Raw genomic sequence first — 14,219 nt, 5'->3', positions numbered from 1 at the left:
AGATGTGCCTGATCCTGTACAAAGAAATATAAACCAGAATACTGGTGTTTAGACAAGAAAAAGAAATCAGCCCAGGGAAATTGCCAAGAGTTAAGTCTCAGTTCTGGGTAACAGCAAGAAATGCAACAGCAGAAGATAGGCTTGTTTAGACATTTACTAAAGAAGTAAATGAACTCACAAATTCATTCCATACATAATTTTCTTGCTTTGTTATTTTATTATTTAATATTGACTCTAAAATGAATATTTTAGCATCAGCAAGAAGGCTGATGCTCAACCAAAGATTTTCAGAGGTAGAGCCTACTGTATCCATTTAGCCCTAGGGAAGAACTGGCTTTGGAGAGCAGATAGGTGTGAGAGAGGAGGTGGAGTTGTCAGCAATACTTGGATGGAGCTCAGGGTTGGGGAAACAAAAAGCTAAACATGTTTTTCTGTAGACTTAATTTTTGTTGATTTTTACTTTTAAAACATTTACCAAGTAATATGTGTTCACTGATGAGCAAAAGAAGAGAAGAAACCTTCACAATTCCACCACCAAAATATCTCTATTAAAATGATGTTTAAATTTGTATTAAAAATATTGCTGGCCGGGCGCGGTGGCTCAAGCCTGTAATCCCAGCACTTTGGGAGGCCGAGGCGGGTGGATCACGAGGTCGAGGGATTGAGACCATCCTGGTCAATATGGTGAAACCCCGTCTCTACTAAAAATGCAAAAAATTAGCTGGGCATGGTGGCACGTGCCTGTAATCCCAGCTACTCAGGAGGCTGAGGCAGGAGAATTGCCTGAACCCAGGAGGTGGAGGTTGCGGTGAGCCGAGATGCGCCATTGCACTCCAGCCTGGGTAACAAGAGCGAAACTCCGTCTCAAAAAAAAAAAAAATAAATATTGCTATAAAAATTTTCAAACATGCACAAAAGTAGTGTGATTAGTAAGACGTGCTCTCATGTACTCATTATTCTGCTTCAACATTCTACCTTTCTCTTTCTTCTATTCACCTCTCTCACATCTCTCTTTTTCTCTCTCTTTCTCTCTCTCTCACACACATGAAAACATAAAAGATTGTCATAGCTCCCAGAAATGTTGTGAATGTCCTTTTCTTAATACAATACTATAATCATCAATAAGTTTGTACATAAATAAAACTACATTTAAATCAATATTTTTTATGGTTTCATATCATTCCATTCTTTGGCTATGCCATGCATTGTATATCGCATTTTATTTATGCTTACCTTGTTTCTAATTTTTTAAAATAACACTGCCATACATGTGTGTATATTTGTATATATACACACATAAAGCATTTACTTCCTGCTGACACACACACACACACACACACACACACACACGTACTATTTCAGTTATATTATTAAAATAAACTGCTAGATATGGAATTGCTGGGTCAAAAAATATTTTTATTTTTATTGTCAAATAGCACCCCAGAATTTTTTCACCCCTTCACACTCTTACCAACAGTATGAGGGTAAGCATGTTTCTTCATTGCCTCAGTAATACTGAGTAATTTATGTTCTTTTAAATATTTTTTCAAGTTGATTGTTTTAAGTAGTCTCATTGCTTAAATGTACAATACTTTGAATTTTATTGATATTACATATTTTGATATTAAATATTATGAGCCAAAAGACAGTTACTGGGGCAAATGAGAAATGTGATTGAAATTAAGAAGACTAATACTTATTCGCTTTGTTTCATTATACTGCTAATCCTCGTGGGTTTTTCTAGACACATTTAACAAAGGAAAACTGCTTTCCAAAGATAAGCGTTTATTATTTATTTAATTTGCTAAGGAAGAATGAATTGCTTTAAAGAAGATGGCTTAGTAAATTAGATTAACTATATTTAACATTAGTACCACAGACATTGAGGTTTATATCCATTAAATATAAATGTTATCTAAATTCATTCTTGCTTCCAATTGTTGTCACTCTATGATTTGATGTTTTCCATTTGAAAAGATTTATTATTTGAGTAGGTTACATAATGGTTTGTTAGCTTATAAAATCTTAAAATCTAGTCACTAGAGCACTAAGTTACATCTATATGTAACTTCCTTTCAAAAAAAAATAGAGCTGTGTTATAGTAAAAGGAAGTATAAAAATATCATCTGGTCTAATGTCTGCATGCTTTTTTTCCCTAGAAAGATAATTAATCTATGTCTGTCAACGTGTTATGCCTTGAATAGCTTTGCTATCAATGTCTATTGATAGAAGGGGATTCAGAGCATGCTCAGCTGTTTTTTTTCTAATACAGGAATGCCCAAAATAGAATCTTGCCATGGAAGTCATCAGAGAGGGCATAATGAAAAGAGAGAATCCGGGCACATTGTTCTATATTTTGCATAGCTAAAAGGCCAGATGGATTAACTAGATTATTTTCAGAACCACCCACTGCAAGATATTTAACTAAGTCTCGAGTCAAATACAGTACTGCCAAATTAAGTTTAACAGTGTCTAGACCCAAGTCTGTTGCCTTATCCATTCATATCCCAGTTCTCCATCTTTGTGACACTGCCAGGCCTATCTGCCATCCATATTTTTGTTCAGAATCTGCCCTTTTTTTGCTTTAGAGACTATTTTACTTATAATTCTGTACCTCTTCCAGGGAGAGATGAAATAAAGAATTAGAAATGGTTCATGCTTTGGAAATGTTCCAGATTCTACTCTTGACTTTTGTTATCTAAGATTTAGGGCATTATCACTTTAACAGAAACAGTAAAAGTTTATCCTTATCACTTTTATCTCATTTTAAGATAGGCTCTAATGACAATCTTGCTTATCAAAAAGAACCAGAAAAACTGATCTAAAGTATCAAACACAGTAGTGATCTAATTCATTGTTTAATTTTAGGGAATATTTATTCTAGTGTTTTATATAATCATCAATGTTACAGAATTGTAACCAGGATTAAGCCATAGAAATTATGTAAAACAGAGGCAACTCATAAAATATTTACATCCTTGTTAATTCTTCTTAACATCTTCACTTACCACTTTAAATGACTTCCATTGTCCCTTTGCTAGTTTTTAAATGTGCTATTTCTTTCTTTTCATTTTTTCTGTGTATATTTAGAATCTTTAAATTCTGGCAAAAAAAAAAAAAAAAAAAAAAGGAAACTAGCCAAAAACCTCAAGAAAGTCTGCACTTTTGGTATTTCCTGAACAACAGGAAAAATGTTGGACTATGGTTCTGGCTAGAAAAGACAAATGGATGTTGAAAATGACTCAGTTAATTTCTGTAGGCCCAACGTCTGGAGAGAGGTTCTGAGCCTTATGTTAACATCCAAACTTACTAGTGTGTCAGAATGAAAGAAAATACACCAGCACTTGATTGTCATCAGCTAAACCCAAAGAGACGGCTGGTAAAATATAAGCACAATTTCATTCCATTTGGCTAAAGTTGGTTGTTTTTGTGAGATTGAATCACTTTTCTAAAGAATTTTGTAATAAATCGGTTTTATGCCAGAATATCATGAAGGAATTGACGTTGGCATCTGCATTCCTTTGATCTTCTACAGCTCCTCATATCTCCTTTAAGGAAAATGGCATGGAATTGCCCATCTTGCTTTCTCTGCTCCAGTCGACTTCTAACAGGAATCAGGGGACAGATTTTAGTTTATGTTTAAACTGAAAACAAGTAGTGATAGATTCAGTAAGAGATGGCCTCCATTATCAGCATGTTTGTCAAGGCGATCTCTCATAAATAATAAGTGTCAAAATGAGAAGAATTCCAGCATCAAACAAGCACCATGTGATGGCCATAATATGGCGGAAATAAAGCAGAATCAAATAGAAACAAATAATCCAAGAATACAGAGGCAAATTTTAGCTAACTGCCAATCCCTCCACCACCTCCAAGGAATCTTTCCCTTATGCTGTAAAAATCTTCCCCTTAGATTTAACTTTTTGTTTTTGAAATAATTCTTTTTTTTCTCCAAGTCAAACATCCAAGCATATCCTCATAAGAACACTCCCCTCTAATATCCTTCCTAAGTATAGCAAAAGAGGCATCTTTCTTGTTCTGTTATCTTCTTGCTCTCCACAACATTCCCTTGTAGGAAGTTTCCACTATTTCTTCCTATAACCTTCTGTCTTGTACTTATTAAACAATAACTCCCCATTGTCTCATCTTCTCAGCCCCTGGAAACCATCACTGTATTTTCTGTTTGCACAAATAGAGTTACTCTAGGTATTTCATATAAATGGAATCATACAGCACTTATCTTTTTGTAACTGGCTTGTTTCACTTAGTAAAATGTCCGCAAGGTGCATCCACATCATAACATGTCAAAATTTTCTTCCTTTTTAGGACTAAATAATACCCCATTATATATATATATATATATATATATATATATATATATATATATATATGACATAATGTTTTGTTTATCCATTTAACTACCAATAGACACAGGCTGCTTCCACCTTTTGGGTATTGTGAATAATGCTATTACAAACATAGATACACAAATACCTTTCTTAGAGAGCCTGCTTTCTGGGTACATAATCCAAAGTGGAATTGCCAGATCATATGGTCATTTTTGCTTTAATTTTTTTAGTAACTGCCATACTGTTTTGAGTAGAGACCGAACCACTTCAGATTTCCATAAGAGTTCCAACTTCTCCAAGTCTCCTGCACTTGTTTTCTGTTTGTTGGTTTTAATTATAGTAGCTATCCTAATGAGTATGAGGTGATATCTCATTGTGGTGTTGATTTGCATTTCCCTAATAATTATTGATGCTGAGCATCTTTATAGATGTGGCCACATCATACATGTGGCTTAATGGCCACATATATATCTTCTTTGAAGAAATGTCTATTCAAATCCTTTGCTAATTTTTAAATTGGGATGTTTGTTTTGGGGGTTTCAAGTTATAGGAATTCTTTGTATATTCTAGATAGTCTATCGTATCATTGTCTTGTTCTTGAGGTCTTTATATTCTTTAGTAACTGCCGCAGGTCAGGCGTGGTGGCTCACATCTATAATCTCAGAACTTTGGGAGGCTGAGGTAGGTGGATCAGTTGAGTTCAGAAGTTCAAGACCAGCCTGGGCAACATGTAAAACCCTGTCTCTACAAAAAACACTAACATTAGTTGGACATGGGGGCATGCGCCTAGGGTGCCAGCTACTCCAGGGGCTGAGAAGGAAGGGTGGCACGAGTCCAGTGAGGCTGAGGCTGCAGTGAGCTGTGTTTGCACCACTGCACTCCAGCCTGGGTGACAGAGAAAGATCCTGCCTTAAGAAAACAAAAAACAAAAATAGGCCAGGCACAGTGGCTCATACCTCTAATCCCAGCACTTTGGGAGGCCGAGGCAAGTGGATCATGAAGTCAGGAAATCAAGACCATCCTGGCCAACGTGGTGAAACTCTACTAAAAATATAAAAGTTAGCTTGGTGTGTGGTGCGTGCCTATAATCCCATCTACTTGGGAAGCTGAGGCCAGAGAATAGCTTGAACCAGGGAGGCAAAAGTTGCAGTGAGCCAATATGCGCCACTGCACTCCAGCCTGGTGACCGAGTGAGACTACGTCTCAAAATGAAATACATTAAATTTCCTCATACTTTTTGTCATTTATATGGCATTTTCTGTGATTCTAAGGGCCATGTGGCTGTGAAATGGTTTGGATGTCTGCCCCCTCCAAATCTCATGTTAAAATGTGACCTTCCATGTTGGAAATGGGGCCTAGGGGGAGATGTTTAACCACGGAGATGTATCACTCATGAATGGCTTAGCACTATCCCCTTGGTGATGAGTGAGTTCTTGTTCAGGTAGTTCGTGGGAGATCTGGTTGTTTTAAAGAGTGTGACACCTCCCTGCTTTTTTTGTTGCTCTGTCCCTTACCATGTGATAGGCCTACTCCTCCTTAGTCTTTTACCATGATTATGAGCTTCCTAATACTCTCATCAGAAGCAGATGTCAGCACCATGCTTCCTATCTACAGTCTGTAGAAACATAAGTCAAAATAAACCTGTTTTCTTTATGAATTACCCGGCCTCAGGCATTTCTTTGTAGCACTGCAAGAATGAACCAACACAGACTGTTTATTAAACATATGCCTTATAATTTGGCAGCTGTTAGTAACCTTTCTATCCAGTTTATTTACTTATCCTCAGAAAATAAGTTTATTGAGGCACATAGAAGCAGAATCAAGGTGGCTGTTCTCCAAACCCATTTTTTCTCTTTTTCCTAGACTATAGCTAGATGACATCTCTCAGTCTGTGTTGCCATATGGGTGTGGCCATATCACTGAGCTCTGACCAATGGATTAGAAGCAGGAGTGGTGCATGCTACTTACCATACACATGCTCGAAAATCTCTCACTTGCCTTTCCCTTCTTGACTTAATTCAGCTAAGAAAAACAGTCTCGGAATATGCTGAAGATGGCAGACTGCAAAGTAGAAGGAGACAGAGTTTGTGTGAGACGAGATCGAGGAAAGTCACCCACTGATCAGGAGCCCTTTTATGAAATCCATGTAAACAAGAAATAAACAAAGGTTTAGTCAGCAGCAAAGCAGACAGCCTACTCTATATTAATATATCTATTCTAAGGGAAAATTATATTAAATAGTATGTTTTGAAATGTGGTGATCACCAGGGATTAATGTTAATAGAATACAGTCATGCTTAATGATGGGGTTACATACATTACAGAGTGTACATACACAGGCCTAGATGGTATAACCTATTGCACACCTAGGCTATGTGGCATTGCTCCTATTGCTCCTAGGCTACAAACCTGTACAGCACATTACTTTACTGAACGCTGTTGGCAAGTGTAGAACAATAGGTATTTGTGTATCCAGACATATCTAAACATAGAAGATACACTGTAAAAATAAGGTATAAAAGAAAAAATAATAGTGCTCCTGTATAGGGCACTGTATAGAGATTGCTCTGGGTGTTGAGTGAATGTGAAGTATGGTACACTTAGGTAACATTAAATTTATTTTTAAAATATTTTTCCTTACTCAATAATGAATTTTTTTTACTTTATAGACTTTAACTTTTTGACTTCTTTTGTAATAACGCTTAGCTAAAACACAAATACATTATACGTCTGTACGAAACTTCTTTCTTTATATCTCTCTTCCATATGTTTTCTTTATTTTTAATTTTTTAACTTTTTAAATGGCGTAATCTGCCAAGATTCTTTGGATCATAATTGTGTCACCTATAATACCAGTAAATCTTCCGTTTGTGTGTGTTGAAGTTTGGTAAACATGGCTTCTTTTTCTTTGACCCAGTCCCTGAACGGAATGTTCAGCTAGAGGTACAGATTGAAGGATGGAGGGCCCAGTGCATGCCACTAGAAACCACTCAGCAGGCCGACATTAATTAGCACCACGTTGGGAAGGATTATCTAACTAGGTACTTTGCATCCTAACTGCTGTTGTACTTGGCCACTTTCTATCTTGTCCTTAAAAACATCATGAGAAATCCTGTTAAATGGATTGCTGAAGCCCAGATATGTCATTCTTAATACATTTCTCTATCTAGTAAGCTTATGGAAGAAAGAAATGAACTATATCCGCTATGACTTGTTCTAAATGTATGCATGCTGATTCCTCATGATTGCTTCCTTTTTAAGTGCTCAAAAACTACTGTTTGAATAACGTCCCCTTCAATCTTACTGAGATAAAGGTCAAGCCATTGGCCTATAGTTTACGTGTTATGCTGTCTTTCTCCTTTTAAGAAACAAGTGTTTTTGCTAGCTAATAGCCATAGTCAAGGAGAAGATGAACAGAATTAAATAATGTTTTAAATTATTAATTAGACGTTAAGTTTTATTATCTTATTTCCCTTATCATCGCTTTTTCCCTTAATATTGGGAAGATTCAAGGACAGGTAGAAAAAGGCAACCTTGAGATTTTGCCTTCAATTATCTTTCTTCTTCCTTTTGACATTCTCTTTGGATTGCCTAACACACACAAGATTTCAGTTACCATCCGTGTGCTGATGAATTCCATTTCTTTATCTCCTGAATTTCAGACTATTATTTTAGGATGTTTATTGAACACCTCAACCCAAAACAGTCTGGAAAAACAGCCCCTCTTAAACTTTGGAGTGCATAAGAATTACTTGGGGATATTCTTGACATGCGATTTAGGTTAAGTAGGTCAAGAGAGGAAAGTTTGAGAGTGTGCATTTTAAACCCTCCCTGTTTAGGCCAGTACTCCTAGTCCATGAGCAGTATTTTGAGTAATAAGATTTTAGAAGCACTTTAAACTCCTTATATTGCAAATATATTATTATTTTTCTAAAAATAATTTTCTCCTTTTGTCTGTTTTTCTTAAGGGTGTGACTATCTTTGAAAACATTTAAGATAGCTGTGGTCTTCCTAGTAGAATCCTGGGTAGCATTCTTTTATTCTCTCAACAAGTGCATGGTCTCCAATGTCCCAACAAAATTCCTGGTATATAGATGTATTTTAAATATTTGATAAATGAATTGGCGAATACAGGAATGAATTGATGAGTGGATGGGTAGATCAATAGATGAAGGAAGGAAGGAAGGAATGAATGCATGCATGCATAAGTAAGCTACCTGTAGCTACTAATTTCAGTAGCAATAATAGGGTTTTAAAGCCTTGGCAATGGGCAACTGGAAGATGTTCAAACTGCACACAGGCTTTTGGGCAGAAAGGAGCATGTAGTAGTGGGAACCCAGAAGGAGAGAACAATCAGCTGGATAGGCAGTACCTCAAGATGTTCTGGAGGGGACTAGTCTTTACCCTGGGCTTAGGGCGAAAATCTCATTTTCTAGGAAAGAGATCCCTGACAGTAAAGCAGAAGGTAAATCAAGCTGCCAAATCATGGTGCTGAGACATAGAAAATAAAGCAGATATTTAGTCATAAGCATTGGGCAAAAACTAGGACTTAGGAAGAAGGCAAACAGGAGGTAAATTCAGGATCAGTCAGGCAGCAACACTGGATTGCTACTTACCCTGTGATTATGGACTTGTGTTCCTAAGTCCCTTTTTCCTAGGGACAAGATTAGTTTTAGAAATCTAGCGGTAGCTTGGTCTGCACTGGGAGTCATGTGATTCGACCTACAGGGAAAGCTTAAAACCATTGTTTGACATAGTACTGAACAATTTTATATAGACATAATTTGAGGCAAATAAAAACTGTCCTTGGTACATGTTTACAACCATCTTGCAAGAATTTTCCTGTCATGCTGGTTGTTAAAGATTGTGAATCAAGAAGAATCATCCTTAATAAGCCAATATTGCATCTTTGCTGTGTGACTACTCATCTTCTGTGATTTTGTTTCATTGTTTCGTTTACAAAAGAAACTGATACTTAAGGTAATCATTTAAATTTTGCTTGAACGCAAACTTGTCAGATTTGCAGAAGAAAGTAATCTAATGTGGGGAAATGTCATAGGAGTTTTGAAATTTGAATTGGTTTTCTATGCAGCTATAAAAGTTAATACTCCCTGTGATTACCTAAAGAATGTAAACCTATAATCTACTTTTTTTTTGGTACTAGAGATAAATGAAACTGTAGAATAGGTAGAAAATGCCAGCATTGATTCCCCAAATTCTAGGTAATGCAATTAGGCTAGAAAACATTTTACCATTATTCATTAAAAATGTTTATGTTTGCTGCCAGAGATAGTGACATCATGTTCTGATAATAAAAGATAAATTTATGTCCTGAAATGATGGTATAATTATAGTCAAAGGAAACAGGGGAATCTGCAATTCTTTGATCTATTTTGCCTAGTTCATAAAATCTCCTATAAAATGCATTGCTCTTCACAAATATACAGAGCATTATTTTCTATTTTTAGATTTACTCCACTAATGAATCTACAAATACATGAATGAATTTATGAGTAGATGGGTAGACTGTACTTTCCACTTTGTGCATTCTGAACATTTTTGTCAAAGATCTTCAGAAATTATTTATCCTGCATAGCTGAAACTTTGTATCATTTTATCAACATCTCCCTTTTCATCCATCCCACAGCCCTGGAGCCTACCATTCTATTCTCTGCTTCTGTGAATTCCACTTTTTTAGGTCACACATATAAATGATATCATGCAATATTTGTCTTTCTGTGCCTGGTTTATTTCACTTAGAATAGTGTCCTCCAGGTTCATCATGTGTCACAAATGACTGGATTTCTGGATTTTCTTCTTCTTTTTTTTTTTGGCTGAATACTATTCCAATTGTGCATATATAACATATTAAATTTTCCTTATTCATTTATTATTGGATTAGATTGATTCCATATCTTGGCTATTGTGAATAAGACTGCAGTGAATGTAGGAGTCCAGTTATTTCTTTGAGACCAGATTGCAATTCTTTGAATATATAACCAGGAGTAGGACTGCTGGATCATAAGGTAGCTATGTTTTAAATTTCTTAAGCAACCTCCATACTAATTTCCATAATGGCTGTACCAATTTACATTTCCACCAATAGTTTACAAGAGTTTCTTTTTATCCACATCCTTGCCAACGCTTATATTTTATCATTTTGATAACAGCAATTCTGACAAGTGTGAGGTAATATTGTATCGTGGATTTGATTTAAATCTCTCCAATGCTTAGTTATATTGAACATTTTTCCATATAACTGCTGGTTATTTGTAAGTTTTTTTTTTTTTTTTTTTTTTGAAGTAATGTCTTTCAGGTCTTTTGTCGAGTTTTAAACTGGGTTATTTGTTTTCTTGCTATTGAGCTGTTTGAGTTCCTTGTATATTTTTTTATACTAACGCTTTATCAGATGTACAATTTGCAAATAGTTCCTCATGTTCAGTTAATGTCTCTTCACTCTGTTGTTTCCTTTGCTATGCAGAAGCTTTTTTTAGTTTGATACAATCTCATTTGTCTATTTCTGCTGTTTTTTCCATGTGTTTTTGGTGTAATATCTAGAAAATAATTACCCAGAACAATATCATGAAGGCTTTTTCTATGTTTTCTTCTTGTAGTTTTATAGTTAGAGGTTTCACATTTAAGCCTCTCACACATTTTGAGTTGATTTTTATATACAGTATAAGACTCCTATCTTCTGCATATGGATATCCAGTTTCATCAACACTAGCTAGAAGAGATTGCCCTTTCCCATTTGTTCAATCTGGACATTTTTGTCAAAGATTAATTGACTGCAAATATGTGCGTTTATTTCTGGGCTTCTTATTCAGTTCTATTTGTCCACGCACCTGTTTTTTTTTTTTATGTCAGGATCATGTTATTTTTGTTGCTATAGCTTTGTAGTATGTTTTGAAATAAAGTAGTGTGATACAGTTTTCTTCCTCTTGCTCAATATGTCTTTGGTTATTTGGAGACTTCTGTGATTTTTAGAAATTTAGGATTTTTTTATATTTCTGTGAAAAATGTCATTGGAATTTTGATAGACACTGCATTAAGTCTGTAGGCCACTTTGGGTAGTATGGATATGTTAATATATTAATTATTCCAGTCCATAAATACTGGATATTTTTCCATTGATTTGAATCTTCTTCAACTTCTTCCATCACTGTTTTATAGTTTTTGGTGTACAAATCTTTCATATTCTTGGTTGCATTTATTCCTTAGTGTTTTAGTTTTTCATGCTAGTGTAAATGAGATTGCTTTCTTAATTTCTTTTTCAGGTAGTTTCTTGTTAGTATATAGAAACGCAACAATTTTGCAGGTAGATTTTGTATCCTACAACTTCCTAAATTTATTAGTTCTAATAGTGTTTTTATGGACTCTCAGGGTTTTCTGTATAAAATCATGTCATCTGCAAACAGACAATTTTACTTTTTTTTCTGATATGGATGATTTTTATTATTTTTATCTTTGCTCTAGCTAGGACTTCTGGTACTACATTACCCAGTGGAACTGGAGAGTTGGCATTTTTTTTTTTTTAACAGAAAATGCTTCCAGATTTTCACTAATTAGAACAATATTTTCTGTGGACTTTTCATATATGGCCTTTATCATGTTGAGATATATTCCTTCTATATCGAATTTGTTGAGAGCTTTTAATCACGAAACAATGTCGGTTTTTGTCAAATGATTTTTCTGCATCTATTGAGTTGTTTTACTATATTTTCCCTAAAATGTTTAACAAGCTTATGAATATTGGTAAGAAATTATTTATTAAAAGCCTCTCTGTGATGAGAAAAATAGAAATTTAGGTCTTCCATATCTCTACAGTTATACAGTATCTTTATGATTTTTTTGCTAGAAGAAATAAATCGGATAAATTCATTCAAGCATGGAGGAAAAACTCAAGACATGCAAGCACCTTAATTTTTCTTAACCTTAATTACAAGCTGTGAAAAATTATATGCTATAATCTAGAATCCCAACAGTATTTCCTCAAGTGAGTTATCTATGGGCATGACAATTTTTTAAAAAAACTTTCTTATTTTCCTATTGCAAACATTTTTTTACTACCTAATGCATCTTTCATTGGTCAAATTAGAAATAGACCACAGTTTAAGAATTTACAAGGAAAGAAAAAATGGTAAATCAATGATAGGGAAAAGATAGTTTCAAGAATTAAAGAATATATAAACTTGTTACAAAGAATATGACTTCACATTAGCTCTCCTTTTTTAAGCACACAGATAATCAGATAAAAATAGTTACATATATATTTGTCTTTCGGTTTTTCTATTTCCTTCTTTTTAATACTTCTTTACGTATAAGTCCCATGTTTCCAAAAAGAATGTAGCATATGATAGAAATAATCTTACAAAACCATTCAATAGATTTACTCTGTATAACTGATTCAAATGAAATGTTTGTTCTAAATAGGGTCTGGTATTTGTTAACATCCTTTATTAAAAAATTGAAAACACTTTTTCAGTATGAAAAGAAAAGCAATTCTATTGCTCTCCAACAGAAGGAATAAATAAACTAACATTTTAAGTTACCGTAAATAAGAGAAACAATATATTTTGTATTTGATCACCCTGGCACTGTGTTCTTTAATTTATTTAATTGCTCTTCTTGAGAGGCACATAATTGTAATGATAGAGAACCATGCTGAAATAAAAGCATTTAAGAATGAATAAATTGTGTCACTATAATACAAAAGTTTTACTTATTTAGTTTCATTTTCATCTAAATATGTTATGGTTAAATGTGTGAAATAACAAATTATTTTTAGAGAAAAGAGTTACGTATGTATCTACTGGATATTTCAAAGATTTGCTTGCATATTCAAGTATGGTAATATCACAATTTAAACCAAGCATATAGTCGCCACTGTAAATTGAAAGCATATAAAACTAAAAAAGCTTGTAAAACTTGAGAGCTAACATGATGTCAAATTTCCATTAACATTCCCTAACATTTCATTTTCTGAGTAAAAAAATTTTTTTATTCCCATTACAAGTGGTAAAGAAAACCATTTTTATAATTGTTAGCAATGAACTTCAATAAAAGTTTTATTCAGAGTTGGATATATTTCCCTTTCCATCTACTATTTTATGAATTAGGAAGTAAAATAGTATTCTTAACTACAATCTCAAGTTAGCATAAAGTTAGAAATGCAAAATGGAACAGTGAAAAACCACCAACTTCTCTAATTACTTTATAATTACATGTATTCATGATAGTTTTGCTCATTTTGTTAAAAGGACTCTATTATAACCCAGGAATATAGAATGTTTTATTTAGTCTTGGTCATTTTCAAATTTTGCTATTATAAACAATGCTGCATTAAAAATTCTTGTACAACAAATATTCATATCACCATTTTTATAATAGCCAAAAAGGGAAAAAATAAAATATCCTTCGATTGATTAATGGATAAACATAATGCGATATATCCATACAATAAACTATTATTTGATATTAAAAAGGAATGAAGTATTGATACTTGTATGAACCATGCAAACAATGTATTAAGTGAAAGAAGCCTATCATAAAAGATCATATATTGTATTATTCCATTAATAAGAAATGTCTAGAATAGACAAATCAATAGTGACTGGAAAGTAGATTAGAGGTTGTCTATAGCTAGGGGGCTTGGAAAGAGGACGTGACTGCTAAAGAGGATGGTATTTCTTTTGTAGGTGAAAAAAATCTCTAAACTTAGATTGTGGCGATGGTTGGACATCTATAAATTGTATACTAAAATAGGTGAATTCTAGGGCATGCAAATTATACATCAACATAGATGTTAAAAAATGTAGCCAGGCATGGTGGCTCATGCCCGTAATCTTAGCACTTTGGGAGGCTGAGGTG

Source organism: Saimiri boliviensis, chromosome 10 (genome assembly GCF_048565385.1).
Source record: "Saimiri boliviensis isolate mSaiBol1 chromosome 10, mSaiBol1.pri, whole genome shotgun sequence".
Taxonomy (NCBI): domain Eukaryota; kingdom Metazoa; phylum Chordata; class Mammalia; order Primates; family Cebidae; genus Saimiri; species Saimiri boliviensis.
This window is presented reverse-complemented; position numbering follows the sequence as displayed.